The sequence below is a fragment of the Scyliorhinus torazame genome, chromosome 12 (genome assembly GCF_047496885.1).
Source record: "Scyliorhinus torazame isolate Kashiwa2021f chromosome 12, sScyTor2.1, whole genome shotgun sequence".
Taxonomy (NCBI): domain Eukaryota; kingdom Metazoa; phylum Chordata; class Chondrichthyes; order Carcharhiniformes; family Scyliorhinidae; genus Scyliorhinus; species Scyliorhinus torazame.
The window spans coordinates 84221659-84235496 of record NC_092718.1 but is presented as its reverse complement, the minus strand read 5'-3'; the positions used below and the strand labels follow the sequence as shown (position 1 = coordinate 84235496).

Here is a 13838-nt window from a genome sequence, read left to right as displayed (position 1 = left end):
AGGTGACCATGGAAGAAGATATCATCCTGTGGGGCCATCATGTTGAAGGGCCTTCACAACGGGTACCCTAGAGTGTCCAAAATGAAGATGCTGGCGAGAAGCTACGTCTGGTGGCCGGGGTTGGACATTGTTATGGGAGAGGTGTTTTCAGAACCCCAAAATGTATCATGGAGTTCAACCAACCCCCCCCCCCTTTAATGGATTGTTGCTTTTGAAGCACACGGCTTGTTCTCCAGGTGTAGTATTACAATTATGGACATGTGGTTTTCAAAACAAAACAATGTTTATTCCATGAACTCAAATTAACCTTTTAAATAAACATTGGATCTTTTAACACCCCTTACTTCAAAGATAACCCCAAAAATAATACAACACTACCCAATCCTGCAAACTGTTCCTTTACACATCCAAAAGACTTAACAAATCCTTCAAACAGAAGCACATTAGATTTATATTCAATACTGAGACCTTTTTACAATTCCGATTTCAACAAATGATTAAGAGATAGTCCTTCATGGAAGAGATCATCGGCAATGCAGCTCACAGCCACACCCAAGCTTTCTTCAAACTGAAACTAAAACTCCCAAAAGCAGAAGTGAGCTCAGCTCTCCCCCTGTGACATCACTTCAGTAATATGATCAGCTTCATTTCTTAAAGGTACATTTCTTAAACATCCAATTCTTAAAGGCACTCTCACATGACACCTTCCCCCAAGAAAAAAAAATAAACCATCAACTTCAAGATGGTTTCATTTTTCACTTTTGCACCATCCAATAAGAAATGCACACAGTAAATATACCTTTTTGTTTAAAAAAAACAATACACGCAAACAGGCATAATAATAAAGTCAATTTTTCCCGTTCTTCTGCCTCCAACCGAAAACCTTCTCGATTGACAGTCTCTTTGAACAAGAAAGTCTCTACATGATCCATCCATTCCTCTACTCCATGGCATTTCTCTTTAGAATCAGATACTCTAGTTCAATCTGACCACAGAGCCCCCTGCAATTCTCCAATACAGGAGCATTGGTGATCACAACTTTCAGGCAGTCAAATGCCTGTTGAAACTCCGCTGTCCATTGAAATTTTTTACGTTTCTTCAGCAAGTCCTTCAGTGGAGCAACCACGCTAAAAATCTTTTGCACAAAGGTTCGATCAAATTCATTCATGCTAAGAGATCACATTATTTCCCTTCGTCTAGAGGGTATCAGAAACTCCTCAAGGAATGTGATTCGGGCTTCTCCAAATTCACTTTCGGCTAGGTTCATCACCAAACCCGCCTCCTGAAGTCGATCGAAGAACTCCATACGATGTTGAAAATGTTCTTTCCATGTCTGGAAGTTGAAAATAAAAACAGATTATCCCACTTTCTCAATGCAATCCTTCAAACATGGGACAGGGTAAGAGTCCGTTCTTGTAACTGTATTCACCTTTCGATAGTCCGCACACAACCGTTGGGTACCATCACTATGGGTGAGCTCCATTGGCCGCAACCCACATCAATTGTGCCATTTTTAAGCATACTCTCAATCTCTCTGTTAACCTGTTCCAATGTTTTTTTTTTAAAATTAAATTTAGAGTACCCAATTCATTTTTTTCCAATTAAGGGACAATTTAGCGTGGCCAATCCACCTACCCTGCACATCTTTGGGTTGTGGGGGTGAAACCCATGCAAACACGGGGAGAACATGCAAACTCCACATGGACAATGACCCAGAGCCTGGATCGAACCTGGGACCTCGGCGCCGTGAGGCTGCAATGCTAACCACTGCGCCACCGTGCTGCCCTCCTGTGCCAATTTTAAAGGATTAAGTCTATATGGATGTTGTTTGATAGGAACAGCATTTCCCACATCTACATCATGTATAGCCATTTAAGTACTTCCCAATTTATCTCACAAACTTGCCCATGTGATATCAATAACTCTTTCAGGTCAGTTGGCTTTTCCTCTGGAAGGTAACTTAACAATTCATCCCAATTTTTAAGAACATCCACATTTTCCAATTTAATTTGAGGTATGTCAAATTCACAATCATCTGGATTTGATTCGTCACTTTGAGTTAGAATCATTAAAACCTCCTTTTTCTCTCCTTCCCTTTAAAAGTACCTTTTAAGCATATTCACATGAGACACTCGGTGAGTCTTCCTTCTATCTGGTGTTTTTACCACATAATTCACCTCACTTAATTTCCTTTCAATCTGATACGGTCCACAAAACCTAGCTTTTAAAGGCTCACCTACCACTGGTAACAACACTAAAACTTTATCCCCACTGGCAAAACTACGAACTTTGGATTTCTTGTCCGCTACCCGTTTCATCACATTTTGTGCAACTTTTAAATGTTGTCTAGCCAGTTCACCAGCTCTATTTAATCGTTCCCTAAAATTTGACACGTAAACCAATAGTGTAATTTCCGATTTCTCACCCACCAATTTTTCCTTCATCAATTTAAGTGGTCCTCTTACCTCATGACCAAAAATTAGTTCAAAAGGACTAAATTTGGCAGACTCATTAGGTGCATCCCTAATTGCAAACAATACAAATGGGATTCCTTTATCCCAATCCTCTGTATAATCTTGCCAATACACCCTCAACATTGTCTTTAATGTCTGATGCCACCTTTCTAACGCTCCCTGCGATTCTGGATGGTACGCAGTTGATTTAAATTGATTTATTCCTAAGCTATCCATAACTTCTTTGAATAACTTTGAAGTAAAATTCGATCCTTGATCCGTTTGAATTTCTGTGGGTAGTCCATATCTAGTAAAGAATTTAAGTAACTCCTCCACAATCCTTTTAGCTGTAATATTACATACTGGAATGGCCTCTGGAAACCTAGTAGACACATCCATTATAGTCAAAAGATATTGATTCACACTTTTTGTTTTAAGAAGCGGTCCTACACAATCAATTAGGACCCTCGTAAAAGGTTCCTCAAATGCTGGAATGGGTATTAAGGGCACTGGTTTTATCACTGCTTGAGGCTTCTCTATCACTTAACATGTGTGACATGACTGACAAAATTTAACTACATCTTTATGTAGTCCAGGCCAATAAAAATGTTTCTGGATTTTAGCTTGAGTTTTCCTTATTCCCAAATGACCTCCGACTGGTACCTCATGTGCAACTCGCAACACCTCCTTTTTATACCCTACCGGCAATACTACTTGATGAACTTCTGCCCACTTTTCATCCGCCTGCATATGTACAGGTCTTCATTTTCTCATCAAGCCATCACTTTTACGGGAATAACACTCTGGTATACTCTCTGATTCCTCTTCCGTATATGCTTTCTGATATATCCGTTTTATTTCTACATCTTTCTGTTGTAACTCTGCCAATTATCCTGAACGAAAAATATCCGCCTCATCCTCCACCTGTTCTTGTTCTTTTTCAACCATCTGATCAAAAATCGTTTCTGATAATTGCACTTCAACTTTATCTTCACTCTTTGATTTCTCCTCTTGTCTTTACCTGTGACTTTGCGACCTTGTTACTACACAATCCGGAAAAATCCCAGGATATTTGAACTTCAACCCTTCAGTTGTCTGATTTTCCACTGGCTTATCAACCACAGTAGGCATCACTCCCACCTGCGATCCAGCTATATCATTACCCAAGATAAACTGTATTCCTGGACAAGATAGTTTATCTATTACTCCTACTACCACTTCACCACTCTTCACTGGACTTTCCAACCTTACCTTATATAATGGAACTCCTCTCACCCTGAATTCCACATATCACCACCTTTTCTGGCAACATTCTTCCCAAACTACATAATTCCTCATCTTTCACCATTAAAGATTGACTAGCCCCTGTATCTCTTAAAATTGTGACTCCTTTACCTGCTCCTCCTGATACACATGAGTAAACTTTACCCATACAAGTAAATTCTTTAAAGACATCTGGCACCTTCTTAACAATTACTTCTTGAACAGGCTGTACAATCGTTTGCACCTCCTTCGCTTTCCTTGGGCTTTCCTTTACCACTCTAACAAACCACACTGCCTTATCCTGTTTTACCACATCAGCCTTTCCAGTGCTTTTCTTCAACCACCAACACTGTGACTTTACATGGCCTAGTTTATTACAGTGAAAACATTTGAAACTTTTCATTTCTTTTCCACCGTCCTGGATTTCTTTTTAAATCTGAGGTACACTCTCTTTATTGTCTCCCATCAGATCACCTTTCCCTTTACCACTTGAGTATTTCTCATGTCCCCAGTTTCTATCCCTAACTGGCTGAAACTGATGTTGGAAACCAATCTTTGATTTATAAACAAATTTATAATCATCTGCCATTTCTGCTGCTAATCTCGCAGTTTTAACCCTCTGTTCTTCCACATGAGTTCTCACTACATCAGGAATTGAATTTTTAAACTCCTCCAAAAGTGTAATTTCTCTGAGAGCTTCATACGTTTGGTCTATTTTCAATGCCCTTATCCACCTATCAAAATTACTCTGTTTGAGCCTTTCAAACTCCATGTATGTTTAACCAAATTCTTTCCTTAAATTTCTAAAACTTTGTCTGTAAGCTTCAGGCACTAGCTCATATGCACTGAAGATGGATTCCTTCACCTCGTCTTACATTCCAGATACCTCCTCCGGTAGTGATGCAAACACTTCACTAGCCCTACCTACCAGCTTTGTTTGAATCAGTAATACCCACATGTCCTGTGGCCAATGCATTTGTTTAGCTACCTTCTAAAATGAAATGAAAAAGGCTTCTACCTCCTTCTCGTCAAACCTTGGCAATGCTTGGACATATTTAAATAGATCCCCAACATGTCTTCGACTATGACGCTCTGTCTCATGATACTCATCCATCTCCTCCAACTGTACGTGTCCCTTTGCGTCTGCCAATTTTAACTGATTTTCATGTTTCAGAGCCATTTTCCAAAGTTCAAACTCTCTCTCTTTGTCCCTTTACTCTCTATCTCTTTCTTTGTTTCTTTCTTCTCCCTCCTTTTCTTTTCCTCTCTATCTCTATCTCTTTCTTTTTCTTTCATTGCATATTCAAGCCGCTTGAATTCTTTTTCATGGTCAAGTTGCTTTAATTCTTTTTCAAGTTCAAATTGCTTAATCTGCAACTGGAGCTTTGCCATATCTAATGAGTCAGAATGTATCACAGGCAAACGTCAATGCGCAGATACCGCGTTAAGTAGCTCACCTTTTCGTATTTTGCTCGGCAGTGTTAACTGCAATGCTTTTGCCAAACCTAACAGTCTGTTTTTAGTCTCTGTCAGTAAGGTATGACGTGTTACCGTGTCCACCCCTAAAAACTTCTGAGCCTCCGAAAGAGCCATTGTTCACAACACTCTCCCCACTTAAACTAAAATACCACACCGGAAAAGCAACAAACCTTCACTGTGTTTTAAGTTCACAAAAGCCAATCCCATAACTAGACTTTTATCCCCCTCGAGCCCTAATTGTTATGGGAGAGGTGTTTTCAGAACCCCAAAATGTATCATGGAGTTCAACCAACCCCCCACCTTTAATGGATTGTTGCTTTTGAAGCACGCGGCTTGTTCCCCAGGTGTAGTATTACAATTATGGACATGTGGTTTTTAAAACAAAGCAATGTTTATTCCATGAACTCAAATTAACCTTTTAAATAAACATTGGATCTCTTAACACCCCTTACTTCAAAGATAACCCCGAAAATAATACAACACTACCCAATCCTGCAAACTGTTCCTTTACACATCCAAAAGACTTAACAAATCCTTCAAACAGAAGCACATTAGATTTATATTCAATACTGAGACCTTTCTACAATTCCGATTTCAACAAATGATTAAGAGATAGTCCTTCATGGAAGAGATCACCAGCAATGAAGCTGACAGCCACACCCAATCTTTCTTCAAACTGAAACTAAAACTCCCAAAAGCAGGAGTGAGCTCAGCTCTCCCCTGTGACATCACATCAGTAATATGATCAGCTTAATTTCTTAAAGGTACATTTCTTAAACATCCAATTCTTAAAGGCACTCTCACATGACAACATAGATATCGAGACATTGGCCCAACAGTGCACCATCTGTCAAGAGCACCAGAACTCCCCACGGCGGCACCCCTACACCATTGGGAGTGGCCAGGATGCCCTTCGGCTCATGTACATGCCAATTCCGCCGGTCCATCCTGGGTTTGATGTTTCTCGGCCACTTAAAGTGGCTGGAGCTACACAAGATGACGAAAAGATCACTTCCCGGGCGACCATAGAGTGACTGCTCATTTCTTTTTCTGCTGACGGAATCTCTGAGATCTTCATGACTGATAACGGAGCCTTTTTCACGAGATAGGAGTTTGCCGCTTTTGTGTGAAGCAAGGGGATTCGCCTTGTCCTCACTGCCCCATTTCATCCGGGATCGAATGGCTTGGCAGGAGGACCGTGCAGACAGTTAAACGAGGGCTGAAGAAACAGACTTTGGGCTTGATGGACACCAGGCTGCCAAGGCTTTTATTTCATATAGAACCACGCCTCACGCTGTAACTGGGGCGGCCCCCACTGAGATGTCAATGGGTCATAGGCTTTGTACACGACTGAGTTTGATTATTCTGGACATCAGTGCGAAAGTGTGCCGTAACCAAGATTTGCAAGGGCATTGCTCAATTCGACAGTGACCTGTTTGACACTACACACCTGACGACGCGGCATTCGTTCATAGCTTCAACTATGATGCTTGCTGGCTCTCTGGGATTGTTGTCCGTCAAACAGAACCTGCCTCTTACCAAGTTCGGGTCCAGGAGCAACTGATGTGATCCAAATTCGTCCATTACTCCCCCGTGAGGTTCTTCAAAAGAAACCAGTCCTGGATCCTCCGGCTCCACTGCCAAACCAGCCCGCAGTGACGCCTCCAGTCTCTCTCGATGCCGACATGTCCGACGTAGTATCTTCCAACTCTGAAATGGAGACACAGACATCTGGGGTCTCGGACGCCGATCAGCCACTTCCCACTGATCATCCTCCATGACCTGCCTGCCTCAGAACATGTTCACCAGAAAGGTCTATGCCGACCAATCTGGCACATCAGCTACATTGCCATTTTCCAGAGCTGAAAAGAGTCTGGCACCCTCCGCCTGCTCCTCCTTCTCTGTCTCATCAGCCATTGAGGGGGGGTTCGGATTTTGGGGGGTGGGGAGGAATGTAATAACCCGCATGGGACCTACAGGGCGAGAATGATTATCTTTCCCGTGATCCTTGCGGAGTGCGAGTTCCCTCGCTCGCGATGGAGGATCTCGATTAATCTTTGTATAAAAGGTCAGCCAGTAGGGCACCGACCAGAACAGGAACTCGGTAAGGATTTCCCAGGCAGTGTATATGTCGTGTTGTAAATAGAATTAAGTTTCCTTATTTTTATTACCGGGCAGCGTATATATTGTGTTGTAAATAGAATTATGTTTCTTTATTTTTACTCCATGTGGAAGTTTCTTCCCTTCAACAAGACCAACAATATCTCCCAGTTCATTGTCACTTCAGAGTTTACTTGTTCAAGTTTTGCAGTCGCCACGATATTCCCGGAAATTGGGAAGTCATCACCACAGGAACAGTGTTGTACTTTCAAACAGGATGGTGAGTTATTCATTTCCCTGATTTAATCAGTGGCTTTGTTCAATTGAAGAAATAATCCGGAATTCTCTGGCAGTTGGGATTCTCTCTTCCCGCCAGCAGTGCTCCCCTCCCACGGGTTACACGGCAGCAGTGCGCCCCCTCCCATGGGTTACCCGGCAGCAGTGCGCCCCCTCCCACGGGTTACACGGCAGCAGTGTGCCCCCTCCCATGGGTTACCCGGCAGCAGTGCGCCCCCTCCCACGGGTTACACGGCAGCAGTGCGCCCCCTCCCACGGGTTACACGGCAGCAGTGCGCCCCTCCCACTGGTTAACGGGCAGCAGTGCGCCCCCTCCCATGGGTTACCCGGAAGCAGTGCGCCCCCTCCCACGGGTTACACGGCAGCAGTGCGCCCCTCCCACTGGTTAACGGGCAGCAGTGCGCCCCCTCCCACGGGTTACCCGCCAGCAGTGTGCCCCCTCCCATGGGTTACCCGGAAGCAGTGCGCCCCCTCCCACGGGTTACACGGCAGCAGTGCGCCCCTCCCACGTGTTACCCGGCAGCAGTGCGCCCCCTCCCACGGGTTACACGGCAGCAGTGCGCCCCTCCCACGGGTTACACGGCAGCAGTGCGCCCCCTCCCATGGGTTACCCGGCAGCAGTGCGCCCCCTCCCATGAGTTACCAGCCAGCAGTGCGCCCCCTCCCACGGGTTACCCGCCAGCAGTGCGCCCCCTCCCACGGGTTACCGGGCAGCAGTGCGCCCCCTCCCACGGGTTACCCGGCAGCAGTGCGCCCCCTCCCACGGGTTACTCGGCAGCAGTGCGCCCCCTCCCACAGGTTAACGGGCAGCAGTGCGCCCCCTCCCACGGGTTACCCGGCAGCAGTGCGCCCCCTCCCACGGGTTACCGGGCAGCAGTGCGCCCCCTCCCACGTGTTAGCCGGCAGCAGTACGCCCCCTCCCACGGGTTACCGGGTAGCAGTGCGCCCCCTCCCACGGGTGAACGGGCAGCAGTGCGCCCCCTCCCACGTGTTACCCGGCAGCAGTGCGCCCCTCCCACGGGTTACCCGCCAGCAGTGCGCCCCCTCCCACGGGTTACCGGGCAGCTGTGCGCCCCCTCCCACTGGTTACCCGGCAGCAGTGCGCCCCCTCCCACGGGTTACCGGGCAGCAGTGCGCCCCCTCCCACGGGTTACCCGGCAGCAGTGCGCCCCCTCCCACGGGTTACCGGGCAGCAGTGCGCCCCCTCCCACGGGTTAACGGGCAGCAGTGCGCCCCCTCCCACGGGTTACCGGGCAGCATGGGGTGGGCTCGATGAGAAATCCCGTTGACAAGTGCCAGGAGTAAAGAATCCTGCCGCTCGTGTACGGTGCGCCGCCGACAAACATGTGGCTGGGGGACCGGGGAATCTCGCCCATCATTTTAAGACTATCCAGATAACACAAATCTTCCCCCTGTTGAATTTCCCTGTGAACACAAACACCTTCTCACCTTCTTAACTCTGCTACTTTCCCCAAGATTACAATAGTTAACACTGGAACAGTGAAAATCCATCAAATTGCTATTGGATTATTGTCCACAGGAGGGCAGCAGTGTCCACAGTCCACACAGGTTGGTGTGAACGCTCTGCCAAAAGTCAGATCCCTGCACTCTTGTAATTGAGAAAACACAACAGCCAATCTGTGCACAGCTGGATCCAAGTATTAATTACCCAAATCATCGGGTTGTTTGTGATTTGTGTTGTTGGATAAATATTGGTCCCAGGACATCAGGAGAACACCCCCTAGCTCTTCCTCCAAAATGCAGCTGCAAGACCATTAACATCCACCCAAGTGGACTTCAGATCGGGGCCTCAATTTGATGTCTAATCAGAAACACCTATAGTGCAGCACTCCCTCAGTACTGACCCTCTGACAGAGCAGCACTTCCTCAGTACTGACACTCTGACAGTGCAGCGCTCCCTCAGTACTGACCCTCTGACAGTGCAGCACTCCCTCAGTACTGACCCTCTGCCAGTGCAGCACTCCCTCAGTACTGATCCTCTGACAGTGCAGCACTCTCTCAGTACTGACTCTCTGACAGAGCAGCACTTCCTCAGTACTGACACTCTGACAGTGCAGCGCTCCCTCAGTACTGACCCTCTGACAGTGCAGCACTCCCTCAGTACTGACCCTCTGCCAGTGCAGCACTCCCTCAGTACTGATCCTCTGACAGTGCAGCACTCTCTCAGTACTGACTCTCTGACAGTGCAGCATTCCCTTAGTACTGACCCTCTGGCAGTTCAGCACTCCCTCAGTACTGACTCTCTGACAGTGCAGCACTCCCTCAGTACTGACCCTCTGACAGTGCAGCACTCCCTCAGTACTGACCCTCTGACAGTGCAGCACTCCCTCAGTACTGACCCTCTGACAGTGCAGCACTCCCTCAGTACTGATCCTCTGACAGTGCAGCACTCTCTCAGTACTGACTCTCTGACAGTGCAGCATTCCCTTAGTACTGACCCTCTGACAGTGCAGCGCTCCCTCAGTACTGACCCTCTGACAGTGCAGCGCTCCCTCAGTACTGACCCTCTGGCAGTTCAGCACTCCCTCAGTACTGACTCTCTGACAGTGCAGCATTCCCTTAGTACTGACCCTCTGACAGTGCAGCGCTCCCTCAGTACTGATCCTCTGACAGTGCAGCACTCTCTCAGTACTGACCCTCTGACAGTGCAGCATTCCCTTAGTACTGACCCTCTGACAGTGCAGCGCTCCCTCAGTACTGACCCTCTGACCGTGCAGCGCTCCCTCAGTACTGACCCTCTGACAGTGCAGCGCTCCCTCAGTACTGACCCTCTGACAGTGCAACACTCCCTCAGTACTGACCCTCTGACAATGCAGCACTCCTTCAGTACTGACCCTCCGGCAGTGCAGCGCTCCCTCAGTACTGACCCTCTGACAGTGCAGCACTCCCTTAGTACTGACCCTCTGAAGTGCAGCGCTCCCTCAGTACTGACCCTCTGACAGTGCAGCGCTCCCTCAGTACTGACCCTCTGACAGTGCAGCACTCACTCAGTACTGACCCTCTGACAATGCAGCACTCCTTCAGTACTGACCCTCCGGCAGTGCAGCGCTCCCTCAGTACTGACCCTCTGACAGTGCAGCACTCCCTCAGTACTGACCCTCTGACAATGCAGCACTCCTTCAGTACTGACCCTCCGGCAGTGCAGCACTCCCTCAGTAGTGACGCTCTGACAGTGCAGCACTCCCTCAGTACTGACCCTCTGACAATGCAGCACTCCTTCAGTACTGACCCTCCGGCAGTGCAGCACTCCCTCAGTACTGATCCTCCGACAGTGCAGCACTCCCTCAGTACTGACCCTCTGACAGTGCAGCACTCCCTCAGTAGTGACGCTCTGACAGTGCAGCGCATTCTCTCTGCTAACCCTCTGACAGTACAGTTCCCCCCAATAATGACCTTGAGAATGTATCACTGCCTCCGTATTGACCCTCCGACAGTGCAGCACTCACTCAGTATTGGTACTCGGAGTGTCAGACTGAATGCTGTCCCCAACTCTCTGGCGTGGCTCTGTATCCCCAGGACGTTCAGACTCAGAGCTATGCTGTGAACCAGAGGGGAACTGTGATGTTGAGGGAGGTTTCAGTCCCTCACACCATCTGTTCATGACTGCACATTGTCAGGAACCAGGAACAGTGGAATCGGCAGGACGCTCCATCCCAGACTGGGAACATCCATTTTAAACACATCAAAATCGGAACATGAGTCGGCTTTTCAGTCCCTTAAATTTGTCCCGTCATTCAACGAGAACATCAGTAAAGTGATTGAAGGGGTTCTTCAACAATGCTACCAAGCTGTTCTTGCTCATCATACCTGGTACAAAAGAAGATGCTTGTGGTTGTTGGAAGTCAGTCATCTCAGTTCCAGGGATTCTCTGCAGGAGTTGCTTCCGAGGCTCAACCATTTTCAACTGCTTCATCATTGACCTTCCTTCCATCATAAGGTCAGTTGTGGGGATGTTCAGTGATGACTGCACAATGTTCACCACCATTCATCACTCCTCAGATACTGAAGCAAACTATGTCCAAATGCCTGGACATTATTCAGGCTTGGGCATGAGAAATGGCAAATACCATTTGTGCCAGACAATGGCAACATGAGAGATTCCAACCATCGCCCCATACATTTAATGGCATTACCATCGCTGAATCTTCCATTATTAATGTCCGGGGAGGGGGGGAGTGAGTTACCATTGACCAAAAACTGAGCTGGACAAGTCATAAAAATACTATGGCTACAACTACTACAGGAGGCTGGATCATTAAGTATGTTGAAGGCTGAGATAGACAGATTTCTAATCTGTAAGGAAATCAAGGGTTAGGGGGATCTGGCACATCAGCCATGATCTCATTGAATGGCAAAGCAGACTCGATGGGCCAAAGGGTGGCACAGTGGTTAGCACTGCTATGTCCCTGCTCCAGGGACCCGAGTTCAATTCCGGCCTCGGGTAACTGCCAGTGCGGAGTCTGCACATTCTCCCCGTGTCTGCGTGGGTTACCTACCGGGTGCTCCGGTTTCCTCCCACAGTCCAAAGATGTGCAGGTTAGTGGATTGGCCATGCTAAATTGTCCCTTTGTGTCCATAAAAGGTTTAGTTGGGGTGACTGGGTTGCGGGGATTGGGTGGAGGCGGTGGGGGTATGGGGAGATGACTGTTGTGGTGGGAACACCATTGGAACACCAATCAGAGCCTTGGTAGCTCTAAATACAGAACAACATCAGGCTCTGATTGGTGGACTCGCCTTTAGAGTGGGAAAACAGTTTGCCAGACATTGAGAGATGGTGGAGACTTAGAGCAGTTCAGAGTGGGGAGTGGAGATGAGTGATTATTGTGACTAGTGTGGAAGAAGGTGAGTAGTACCCGGTCAGCCTGGCCTCTCATGGAGCTGCCGTAAGCGGCAAGTGCTGCGAACTCGGACCGTTTTTCAACTACCGCGGGAGGCCGCTCTCCAGCCGGCAGGCATGGCACACATCGGTGAACTCGATCTTTTTGACGCCGACTCAGGCGAAAGACTTCAACTTTTTTTCCCATCACGCACGCCATCACCAGTGATGAGCGAAGACTGTCACCTTACTGACCGCTGTTGGCGGACTGACTTATGCACTAATCAGGAACTTGACTTACCTGGACGGGCCGCAGTGATCGACCGGGTGGGCCGTCACCTGAATCCACAGCCCCCGATTATGGCCTGAAGGTACCTTTTCCATACTACTTCACAGACGCTGAGTCCACCAGGGAATACGTGGTGCGTTTTCGGGTACTCGCTGCCCCCCCACTGTGGGTTCGGAGCTGCCCTGGCTGAATCACTGCAGAACCACTTAGTTTGCAGATTTCGGGACTGAGACACAGCAGAAGCACCTAATGAAGACTCCCCCTGAGCCTTAACAGGGCCGTCAACATAGCGTTCGCCCAAGAAAGCGCCGACTGTGGGCTCCAAGAACTCCAGGGCTTAGCGGTCCCGAACATTGGACGTCGCCAAGACCATTTGCCGACAACTACCAGAAGCGAGGTTCCAGAAACGTGCCAGGTCGGATGTCACCGCAGGTCCCAGAACTGCCGCCGCGACTCACTCTGGAGCGACCACGGAGATTCCCCCGACTCAGCATTCCCAGATGGCAGGCTCCAGTGTCGAGCAGGAAACCAAGGCCAGGAAGAGGCTCCGGGTGATCATGTGAGGGCCCCGGCCCCCGGCAATGAGCAAGTCGCCATTTTCCCCCAAGAGGCCTCACGCATTTCCTGGTGGACTTGAAAGATGAGGAGCCAACCCTACCGCTGCTGTGTGTGACTGGCCCCAGAACGACACCGACCGGGACGACGTTGCTGCTAAACGGACGCCCCACCGAGATGGACCTGGACATGGGAGCGGCAGTTTTGGTTGTCAGTCTTCACACGTTTACCACCATCTGGACAGGTCTTCAGCCGCTGGAACTTCGCGGCATGGGGACCCCGACTGGCCACGTATACCGGGGAACCCTTAGAAATCAAGGGCACTGCCCATGTGCCCGTGGCATATGGAGACCAGTCCCTGTGCCTACAATTGCTGGTAGTCCACGGCAACGGGCCCAGTCTATTGGGGTGCGAATGGCTGCGTCACCTACATTTGGATTGCCACTGCTTTCTAAATGTTTCGATACAAGGTACTTGATAATGGATTCAAGAATTTCCCCCACTACTGATGATAGGCTTACTGGCCTATAATTCCCTGCCGTCTCTCTATTGAATATTGGAGTGA

The 13838-nt window shown here is 48.3% G+C and overlaps 1 long non-coding RNA gene across 1 annotated transcript; it reads right to left on the bottom strand.

The window, feature by feature from the left end:
• Positions 1 to 264: 264 nt before the first annotated feature.
• LOC140386527 (uncharacterized) lies at positions 265 to 13567 on the bottom strand. Its single transcript, XR_011933632.1, has 2 exons — positions 12731 to 13567; positions 265 to 1333 (listed from the first exon to the last, which is right to left on the bottom strand). It is a non-coding gene; the product is annotated as an uncharacterized lncRNA (long non-coding RNA).
• Positions 13568 to 13838: the final 271 nt, after the last annotated feature.